Genomic DNA, 12175 nt, shown 5'->3' on the forward strand with positions numbered 1-12175 from the left:
TAATATTCCCATAGAAACACATTGGGTTTATACTGGACAGATTTTGGCGAGAGTGAGCCCTCTCTCTTAGCCTCTTCCTCGCTGCTGAAACTATATCGCTGGAGAAAACATCTATATGCAGCCCATGTATCTGATGCTATCTGGCCAAAAATAGTAAGACATGCCATACTATTTTGGTCCAGACAGCATCCGATACATGGTGTACACATACTGAGACAGAGGGTTCTCGGATGCTTTAACTGAGATGTGTCTTTCTGTCAGCGTGCGTCTCGGTCAAATAAATGACCAATATTTCATTATTTTATTAGGACAAGGCAAGGAGGTACGGTAGGGCGGGCCAGGCCCCCTAACCATAACACCGGCCCTGAACAGGATCTAAGAAGCTTCCAGGGAATCATTGAGCGTTTACAAGACAATCTGACAGTTGGATGATATCAGTACGAAAGGTAACCTCTCCAAGCTTGCTTAATATGAAAGGCACACTTTAAACAGAACCTCACTAAGTAGGCTACATGCCAATGAAGGCATGTATGAGATAATCATAATCTCAGCACCTGATGTGATGGCAGACGGTCTAATAGTTTCAAATGATTATTTTCTATGCTAAATGTTCAACATGCCACAGGGTAAATCACATTTTGATACCCTAGCCTACCAGCCTCCTTGAACAACTACTTATTGACCAGATTAACTGCTCTAGGCAGACATACCTCATACCCCCCAACATGCTTTGCTCATCCAAGGCAGTATCTGTTGCACTGTAGCCTGTAACACAAGACACCATTGGTAAATCATAACCTCAAACATAACATTGCAACTGCTGGGACTAGTGAGTGCGGTAAACTGCCACTCGTAGCACATGAGCAAGATTCGGAGTGTCAGGAGAGAAATTGGAGAGACTGGTTGTATATCGCAAGACTTCATGTGGTGAAAAATCACGAGTCCTCAAGTTTTCCTCCTTTTTTTCTTCACAGGGAAGGAACTGTATGGAGTGCCTCAGTGCTTGACTTTTCTTTGGAGCAAACCGCTCCTTAATATGGCCTAGCTGGATTTATCACTTTGAACTCTGCGGGTACATTAGTAACCTGAAAGCTATGAAAACTTGTTACACGCACATTCACATAAGACACATTATTCTAAACTCCTTCAAAAGGCACCCGGACCTGAGACCAGGGGAAGCATGAAGAGTATCAACAACAGCCCTAAACTCCTGTTGTTTTAAGATGAATTTATGGCTCAGAAAACCTTGAGGAGGTAACATTTTGGAAGCGCCCACAATTGCATATTTTGGTAATAACTTTTCTCTGGTGTGACAAATGGGAGAAAGCGATGTGGAAAGAAAGGTGTAACATTTTACACTGATCAAACTTTTGTTTTTTCTATTGAAATGCATGAGCAGATTTGGTTTTGTGGTGGGAAGCAAACTGTAAGAAAAATTGCTGGTAAATATATCACAGCTGTTGGGTTAATAAAGGGTAAGGTTATAATAGATATACAGTGCATTCGGAAAGAATTCAGACCCCTTTACTTTTTCCACATTTTGTTACGTCACAGACTCTGTAAAAATACAAAACTTATATCAAATTCACATAAGTATTCAGACCCTTTACTCAGTACTTTGTTGGAGCACCTTTGGCAGCGATTACAGCCTCYAGTCTTCTTGGGTATGACACTACAAGCTTGGCACACATGTATTTGGGGAGTTTCTGTCATTCTTCTCTGCAGATCCTCCCAAGCTCTCTCAAGTTGGATTGGGAGCGTCGCTGCAGAGCTATTTTCAGGTCTCCATAGAAATCGGGTTCAAGTCCGGGCTCTGGCTGGGCCAGTCAAGGACATACAGAAACTTGTACCGAAGCCACTCCTGCGATGTCTTGGCTGTGTCCTTAGGGTCGTTGTTCTGTTGGAAGGTGAACCTTCGCCCCAGTCTTCATCAAGGATCTCTCTGTACTTTGCTCCGTTCACCTTTCCCTCGATCCTGACAAGTCTCGCAGTCCCTGCCGCTGAAAAACATCCCCACAGCATGACGCTGCCAACACCATGCTTCGTTGTACGGATGGTCCAAGGTTTCCTCCAGACATGACGCTTGGCTGGAGTGTTTACAGACATATTCAATCTCTCCCTATTCCAGTCTGTTGACCCCGCGTGCTTCAAGTTGTCCAACATTGTTCCTGTACCCAAGAAAGCAAAGGTAACTTAACTAAATGACTATCGCCACGTAGCACCCACTTCTGTCATCATGAAGTGCTTTGAGAGACTAGTCAAGGATTATTTCACCTCTACCTTAGCTGAGACCCTAGACCCACTTCAATTTGCTTACCGCCCCAATAGATCCACAGACGATGCAATCGCCATCGCAATGGACACCGCCCTATCCCATCTGGACAAGAGGAATACCTATGTAAGAATGCTGTTCATTGACTATAGCTCAGCATTCAACACCATAGTACCCTCCAAGCTCATCATTAAGCTCGAGGCCCTAGGTCTGAACCCCGCCCTGAGCAACTTGGTCCTGGACTTCCTGACGGGCCTCCCCAGGTGGTGAAGGTAGGAAACAACACCTCCACTTTGCTGATCCTCAACAACTGGGGCCCCACAAGGATGTATGCACAACCCCCTCGTGCACTCCCTGTTCACCCATGACTGCAGGGCCGTAAACGCCTCCAACTCAAGTTTGCAGATGACAGGTAGACCTTATTACCAACAACAAAGAGACAGCCTACAGGGAGGAGGTGAGGGGCCCTGGGAGTGTGGTGTTAGGAAAATAACCTCTCACTCAATGTCAGCAAAACAAAGGAGATGGTCGTGGACTTCAGGAACCAGCAAAGGGAGCACCCCCCTATCGACATTGACGGGACAGTAGTGGAGAAGGTGGAAAGTTTTTTAAGTTCCTCGGTGTACGTATCACCGTCAAACTGAAATGGTCCACGCACACAGACAGTGTGGTGAATTAGGCACAACAGCGTCTCTTCAACCTAAGGAGTCTGAAAAAATGTTGCTTGTCACCGAAAACCCTCACTAACTTTTACAGGTGCACAATTGAGAGCATCCTGTCGGGCTGTATCACCGCCTGGTATGGCAACTGCACCGCCCACAACCGTAGGGCTCTCCAGAGGGTGGTGCAGTCTGCGCATCACCAGCGGCAAACTACCTGCCCCCCAGGACATCTACAACACCCGATGTCACAGGAAGGCAAAAAAGATAATCAAGGACAATAACCACCCGAGCCACTGCCTTGTCAACCCGCTTCCATCCAGAAGGCGAGGTCAGTACAGGTGCATCAAAGCTGGGACAGAGAGATAGAAGCTGTTTTTCAATCTCAAGGCCATCAGATTGTTAAACAGATACCACTAGCACAGAGAGGCGGCTGCCTACCTAAAGACTTGATATCATTGGCCACTTTAATAAATGGAACACTAGTCACTTTAATAATGCCACTTTAATAACAATGTTTACATATCTCGCATTAATCATCATCTCATCTGTATTTTCTGTATACTGTATCCTTCACTATCTATTCTTTACTATCTATTGCATCTTAGCCGCTCTGTCACTGCTCATCCATATATTTTATACATATATTCTTATCCCATTCCTTAGTAGATTGTGTGTATTAGGTTTAGTTGTGGAATTGTTAGATTTTACCTGTTAGATACTGCTGCACTTTCGGATCTAGAAGCACAAGCATTTCGCTACACTCGCAATAACATCTGCTGTGACCAATAAAATTTGATTTGATTTTCATTAAAGCTGGGACCGAGAGACTGAAAAACAGTTTCTATCTCAAGGCCATCAGACTGTTAAATAGCCATCACTAGCATATTAGAGGCTGCTTCCCTATATACACAAACATGAAATCACTTGCCACTTTAATAATTGGAACACTAGTCACTTTAATAATTAATAATGTTTACATATTTTGCATTACTCATCTTATATGTATATACTGTATTCCATCTTATTCTACTGTATCTTAGTCTATGCCGCTCTGACATTACTCATCCAAATATTTATATATTCTTAATTCCATTCCTTTACTTTAGATTGTGTGTATTGTTAGATATTACTTGTTAGATTTTACTGCACTGTTGGAGCTAGAAACACAAGCATTTTGCTACAATAACATCTGCTAAACACGTGTATGTGACAAATACAATTTGTTTGATTTGATTTGGCATACAGGCCAAATAGTTAAATCTTGGTTTCATCAGACCATAGAATCTTGTTTCTCATGGTCTGAGAGTCTTTTAAGTGCCTTTTGGCAAACTCCAAGCAGGCTGTCATGAGCCTTTTACTGAGGAGTGGCTTCCGTCTGGCCACTCTACCATAAAGATCTGATTGGTGGAGTGTTGCAGAGATAGTTGTCCTTACGGAAGGTTCTCCCATCTAAACAGAGGAACTCTGAAACCCTGTCATAGTGACCATCGGGTTTTCGGTCACCTCCCTGACCAAGGCTCTTCTCTCCCATTTTCTCAATTTGGCTGGTCAGCCAGCTCTAGGAAGAGTCAACTGTGCGACCTTATAAAGACAGTTGTGTGCCTTTCCAAATCATGTCCAATCAATTGAATTTACCACAGGTGCACTCCAGTTGTAGAAAAATCTCAAGGAAGATCAATGGAAACAGGATGCACGTGAGCTCAATTTAGAGTCGAATAGCAAAGGATCTGAATACTTATGAATATAAGTGTTTAATTTGTTAATATATTTGCAAAAAAAATCTAAAAACCTGTTTTCGCTTTGTCACTATAGGGTATTGTGTGTAGATTGATGAGGATTTTATTTTATTCTATCCATTTTAGAAGATGGCTGTACCGTAACAAATATGGAAAAAGTTAAGGGGTATGAATACTTTTAGAATGCACTGTATGTTCAAGTTGCTGTAGTAAAGTCCATGTGGCCCACACTCAACAGGTCGAACACCAAGTGTGCTTAAGTTCACAGACCATTCTCAAACATCACACATTTACAAAACTCTTTATTTGTAACAGTCTCTAATATAAGTCTACGCTCTTAGAAAAAAAGGTGCGAAGTAAAACGATATAGGGTTCTTCGGATTGTCCCCATAGGGGAACCCTTTTTGGTGCTAGGTAGAACCCTTTGCATAGGGTTATACCTAGAACCTTCTATGCAGGGTTCTTCATAGAACCACCTGTAAATGGTTCTACCTAAGGTTCTACCAAGAAGGCTTTTAACCACTAAAGTTTATTCCTAGAACCCTCTATGAAGGGTTCCACTAGCCGTATTAGCATTTAAAATAAAACTTTATATGAAAACACATTATCATAGGCCTTTTTTTGGGGGGGCTAGTTATACCTAACAAAGTGTTGTCAGTAAACTCCTAGTTTACAGGCCACATCAGGCCTACAAGTTACATTATGCTGGCTTGCAGAGTAATGTGTAATTCCTAATCTAGCCAGAGTGAGGATATCCACAACTTGAATTTTCTATCACTCGAAAACTGCATTCAAAATGACTGCCAGGAGACAGAAGATTATTTAGGTTGTTCCATTAACCAATCTAAACTGGAACAACCATCTCAGTAACGGGTGCAATAAGTTCAACTACTAACAGATTGGAATAGTTTAGAATGGCTATTCCTAAACTGAGGTATACAATGTCGTCGGGGGTAAGCCAAAATTTCAACCAGTCCATTTAGATATTCCAACGGGGCTATACATATGTGTGAGTTTTTTTTCTCACCCGAGTAGCCTCGTTTCACTGCCAAAAATAAAATTAAACCATCTAGTGTTCAGCGAAATAACAACACAATGTCAAATACAGATAGCCTAGTCAAATAATTAACATCCAATCACATTAACCGTTACTCTCTCACGGGAATTCCACTAACGGTCCGTATGTAGCCAAACGTAGCTGCTGCTCATTCCATTTGCTCGAAAATTGATAAATGGTTTAAAAAAGTAAGGCCTGCATCCATAGAGACACATACCAGCTCCGCTGGTAGTACTTTTACTACCAGCAGTTCTACACCTGCACCTGTCGACGACACAAGTTGTTCTGCTTCCACGAGCACATCCAATGCTAGCATCAGTAATTCTATATTCGTTGCTTGCCCAGCTAGCATGGACACTGACAGTTGTGAATCTGATGCAGCTGAAGAGCTATTGCCCCCTTACCCGGGAAAGCACCGAACAACAGACAGGGACGTTGGACCGTTGAAGAGGCTCAAATATGTTGAGAACTACATGGATTTGGGTTTCACTTATATTGGGAGTAGTGCCTTTCCTCAGCCACAGTGTGTTATATGTGCAAAAGTACTATCTCACAACTCGATGAAACCGTCACTCTTGCGCAGACATTTAGAAGAATAACATGCCAATCTGAAAAATTAAGACGACTTTTGAGTAGTAAGACATGTATTAAAGCAACAGATACAATTAATAAGAACAGGCTAGAAGCTTATATTTTGAGCTACCGAGTGGCTAGGACAGGCAAGCCCCATACTATTGTGGAGGACTGAATTCTTCCTGCTGTCACGGATATGGCTGGGACAATGCTGGGGGAAAAGGCCCAAAAAACGATACAGACAAATCCTTCATCAAACAACATTGTTTCACGACGCATCAGTGACATGGCAGGAGATGTTTTGAAACAATTACTGCTTCGCATAAAAGCCAGGGAATTCCATACGTTACAGCTGGATGTGTCACACCCTGATATGTTTCACCTGTCTTTGTGCTCGTCTCCACCCCCTCCAGGTGTTGCCCATCTTCCCCATTTATCCTCTGGGTATTTATACCTGTGTTTTCTGTCTGTCTGTGCCAGTTCATCTTGTTTGTTCAAGCCTACCAGCGTTTTGTGTCTCAGCTCCTGCCTTTTCCAGTTTCTCTTTTCTCGCCCTCCTGATTTAGACACTTGCCTGTCCTGACTCCGAGCCCGCCTCCCTGACCACTCTGCCTGTCCCTGAGCCTGCCTGCCATCCTGTTCCTTTGCTCCTACTCTAGATATTCAACCCCTACCTGCCTTGACCTGTCGTTTGCCTGCCCCTGTTGTTACAATAAACATTGTTACTTCACCCAGTCTGCACTTGGGTCTTACCTTGATCCCTGATAGGATAAGTCAACAGACATGACGGGCCTGGCACAGCTCCTGGTATATGTCCATTACGTTTATGGTGGTCAATTAAGGAAGACATCCTCTTCTGAAAACCACTGGAAACCAGGACAACAGGAGAGGATATATTTAAAGTACTGGACAGCTTCGTGACATCAAATGGACTTTGGTGGTCAAGATGTGTTGGTATCTGTACTGTTGGTGCAAAAGCCATGACAGGGAGACACAGTGGAGTGGTAACGTGCGTGCAAGCAATTGCTCCCAATGCCACTTGGGTACACTGCAGCATCCAATGAGAGGCTCTTGCTGCCAAGGGAATGCCTGACAGCTTGAAAGACGTTTTGGACACTACAGTGAAAATGGTTAACTTGAACTCTCGTGTATTTTCTGCATTATGCAATGATATGATATGGGCAATGATATGGGCAGCGACCATGTAAAGCTTTTACAACATACAGGTTATCAAGGGGCAAAGTATTGACACGTTTTTTGGAATTGAGAGACGAGCTTAAAGTTTTATTTACTGACCATAATTTTCACTTGTCTGACCGCTTGCATGATGACGAGTTTCTCACACAACTGGCCTATCTAGGTGATGTTTTTTCTTGCCTGAATGATCTGAATCTAGGATTACAGGGATTCTCCGCAACTATATTCGATGTGCAGAACAAAATTGAAGCTATGATTAAGATATTGGAGCTCTTCTCTGTCTGCATTAACAAGGTCTTTCCATTATTGTATGATTTTTTTTGTGTGCAAATGAACTCAAGCTTACGGACAATGTCAAATGTGATATAGCGAAGTACCTGAGTGGGCTGGGTGTGCAATTACGCAGGTACTTTCCCGAAACGGACAACACAAACAACTGGATTCGTTATCCCTTTCATGCACTGCCTCTGAACAAGAGAGCCTCATAGAAATTGCAACAAGTGGTTGTGAAAATGGAACTTAATCAGAAGGCAGTGCGCTCACAGTATCCTGCCTTGGAAAATCGCGCAGTAAGACACTGATGCCCTTTGCAACCACGTACCTATGTGAGAGTGGATTCTCGGCCCTCGCTAGCATGAAAACTAAATACAGGCACAGACTGTTTGTGGAAAATGATTTAAGACTGAGATTCTCTCCAATACAACCCAACATTGCAGAGTCATGTGCATCCTTTCAAGCACACCCTTCTCATTTACATGTGGTGAGTTATTCACAATTTCTGATGAACAAATAAGGTTTTATATGCAAGATGGTTAAATAAAGAGCAAAATTATTTTTATTATATTATTATTTGTGCCCTTGTCCTATAAGAGTTTTTTGTCACTTCCCACAAGCCGGGTTGTGACAAACTCACACTCATTCTTACGTTTAATAAATGTATAGTATAGTGTGTGTGTGGAAGGCTTACAATGATGGCAAAAACAACATTTGAGAGTGCGCTGACCCTGGTGCTAGAGTGGGTACGCAGCTGGAGGGTTAATATTTGAAGGGGTATTGTCACTCTAAAAAGTTTGGGAACTACTGGTTTAGAACAATGTATGTTATTTATCTTTGTGTAGCATAGGATTAATAAAATAATCAGTGTGCATATAAAAACAACAAACAATTCTGAAAATATACCTGCAACAGAGCATGCTGGGAAATATGATAATGATGGGCGTGGTTTTGAGTGTTTTACTCTATTACTCTAGTAATAATGACACCATCACACCGAACTCTGGTTATTAATGCCATCACTGGGGTTCTTTTACACCACTTAGTGTTATTTTAACTCAATGTTACACTGAAAAATCAACACTAGTTAATTAAAACGGACTAATTTGCTGTGTACGATACAATACACTGCTGGTTCACTCATACTCCCTTCTATTCACCTATACTCTCTGCTCAATAAATTCACAGAAGATAATCATTTAAAAGAGAAAAAATCATGGCAAACACATCAACTATGTTAGTACTGTATATCTAAAATGATTAAGAGAATACCAGATACAGTTGGAGTCGGAGGTTTACATACACCTTAGCCAAATACATTTAAACTCAGTTTTTCACAATTCCTGACATTTAATCCAAGTGAAAATGCCCTGTCTTAGGTCAGTTAGGATCACCACTTTATTTTAAGAATGTGAAATGTCAGAATAATAGTAGAGAGAATGATTTATTTCAGCTTTTATTTCTTTCATCACATTCCCAGCATTCTAGCTATCGCCGCACCATTTTTCATGTAATCATTTGTTTTGTCTTGTTCCCTTCACACCTGGTTTGCATTCCCCAATCAATCCATATGTATTTATTCCTCTGTTCCCCATGTCTTTGTGTAAGATTGTTTGTGTTACGTTACGGAATTGTGGATATTGTTACGCGCATTACTTTTTGTCTATGTTCCGTGTTTTGGCACATTTGATGTTACTTTGTGCTGTCATTTTGGACCGAAAAAAAAAAAGTGTGCCTGTTCACTACACTCTGCTCTCCTGCACCTGACTTCGCCTCCAATACACGCTCCTAACACTAAGCGTACAGTACCAGTCAAAGGTTTGGATACACCTACTCATTCAAGGGTTTTTCTTAATTTGTTTTAAATTTCCTACATTGTAGAATAATAGTGAAGACATCTAAACTATGAAGTAACACATATGGAATTATGTAGTAACCAAAAAAGTGTTAAACAAATCAAAATATATTTTATATTTAAGATTCTTCAAAGTATCCACCCTTTGCCTTCATGAGGTTGTCACTTGGAATGCATTTCAGTTAAAAACTTATTGTCAATAGGGGGGCGCTGTTTTCACTTTGGAAAAAATCGTGCCCAAATTTAAACTGCCTCGTACTCTATTCTAGATCATACAATATGCATATTATTATTACTATTGGATAGAAAACACTGTGAAGTTTCTAAAACTGTTTGAATTATATCTGTGAGTAAAACAGAACTCATTTGGCAGCAACCTTCCATACAGGAAGTGAAAAATCTGAAAACGAGGTTCTGTTTCAGGGCCTGCCTATTCAACTGGCTTATTTATCGATATGTATGCACTTCATACGCCTTCCACTAGATGTCAACAGGCAGTGGAAGGTGGAATGGGGTGTCTAGCTTGATCTGAGGTCGAAAAAGAGCTTTTGGAGTGACAGGTCCGGTATTTTCTTTGCGGGGGAGCTCGACATGGTCTTCTGAAAAGCATTCGGTATACACGGCAAATATCTCCGGCTCTGATTTTATTTGATACATATGATAATAACATCATAAAGTAGTTTTTTTCAACCGAGTTTTATCAGTTTATTCAACGTTTATTGGGATTTTTTGAGTTTTCCGTTCTTTGCGCCAAGAGAGGATGGGAATGTTAGTTACCTTGGCTAGCATTGTGGCGCGAATTCGACAGAAGAAATGGACATTCTAAAACCAAACAACGATTTATTCTGGACCAAGGACTCCTTGTACAACATTCTGATGGAAGCTCAGCAAAAGTAAGAAAACATTTATGATGTTATTTCGTATTTCTGTGTAAAATGTTGACTCCTATTCTCCGCCGTGTTGGTGAGTGCTGTCTCACAATAACGCAAGCTGTATGTTATGGTAAAGTTATTTTAAAAAATCTAACACAGCGGTTGCATTAAGAACCAGTGTATCTTTCATTTGCCATACAACAAGTATTTTTATGTAAAGTTTATGATGAGTTCTTTGGTCAGATTAGGTGAGTGTCCAAAATATCTCCGGAGATTCTGGTGAATCGTTGCTACGTATTCACAATGTATAACCAGGATTTGTAGCTATAAATATTCACATTTTCGAACAAAACAAATGTATTGTATAACATGATGTTATAAGACTGTCATCTGATGAAGTTGTCCAAAGGTTAGTGATTAATTTTATATCTTTTGCTGGTTTTTGCGAAAGCTACCTTTGCGGTGAATAAATGCGTTTGTGTGTTTGGCTATTGTGGTAAGCTAATATAATTCTATATTGTGTTTTCGCTGTAAAACACTTAAAAAATCGGGAATATTGGCTGGATTCACAAGATGTTTATCTTTCATTTGCTGTACACCATGTATTTTTCATAAATGTTTTATGATGAGTATTTTAGTATTTCACGTTGCTCTCTGTAATTATTCTGGCTGCTTTGGTGCTATTTTTGATGGTGGCTGCAATGTAAAAGTATGATTTATACCTCAAATATGCACATTTTCGAACAAAACATAAATGTATTGTATAACATGTTATAAGACTGTCATCTGATGAAGTTGTTTCTTGGTTAGTGACTAATTTTATCTCTATTTTGTTGGTTTTGTGAAAGCTACCTATGCGGTGGAAACATGGTGAAAATATGCGGTTGTGTGTTTGGCTATTGTGGTTAGCTAATTTTCATTTATTTATTTTTATTTCTCCTTTATTTAACCAGGTAGGCTAGTTGAGAACAAGTTCTCATTTGCAACTGCGACCTGGCCAAGATAAAGCATAGCAGTGTGAACAGACAACAACACAGAGTTACACATGGAGTAAACAATAAACAAGTCAATAACATAGTAGGGGGAAAAAAGAAAAAAAAAGAGAATCTATATACAATGTGTGCAAAAGGCATGAGGAGGTGGGCAATAAATAGGCCATAGGAGCGAGTAATTACAATTTAGCAGATTAACACTGGGGTGATAAATCATCAGATGATCATGTGCAAATAGAGATACTGGTGTGCAAAAGAGCAGAAAAGTAAATAAATAAAGTTGATGTTTAAAGTTGTTGAGGGAGATAAAAGTCTCCAACTTCAGAGATTTTTGCAATTCGTTCCAGTCGCAGGCAGCAGAGAACTGGAAGGAAAGGCGGCCAAATGAGGATTTGGCTTTAGGGATGATCAGTGAGATACACCTGCTGGAGCGCGTGCTACGGGTGGGTGTTGCCATCGTGACCAGTGAACTGAGATAAGGCGGCGCTTTACCTAGCATAGCCTTGTAGATGACCTGGAGCCAGTGGGTCTGACGACGAACATGCAGCGAGGGCCAGCCGACTAGAGCATACAGGTCGCAGTGGTGGGTGGTATAAGGTGCTTTAGTAACAAAACGGATGGCACTGTGATAAACTGCATCCAGTTTGCTGAGTAGAGTATTGGAAGCTATTTTGTAGATGACATCG

This window comes from Salvelinus sp. IW2-2015, unplaced genomic scaffold (assembly GCF_002910315.2).
Source record: "Salvelinus sp. IW2-2015 unplaced genomic scaffold, ASM291031v2 Un_scaffold245, whole genome shotgun sequence".
In the NCBI taxonomy this organism is placed as follows: domain Eukaryota; kingdom Metazoa; phylum Chordata; class Actinopteri; order Salmoniformes; family Salmonidae; genus Salvelinus; species Salvelinus sp. IW2-2015.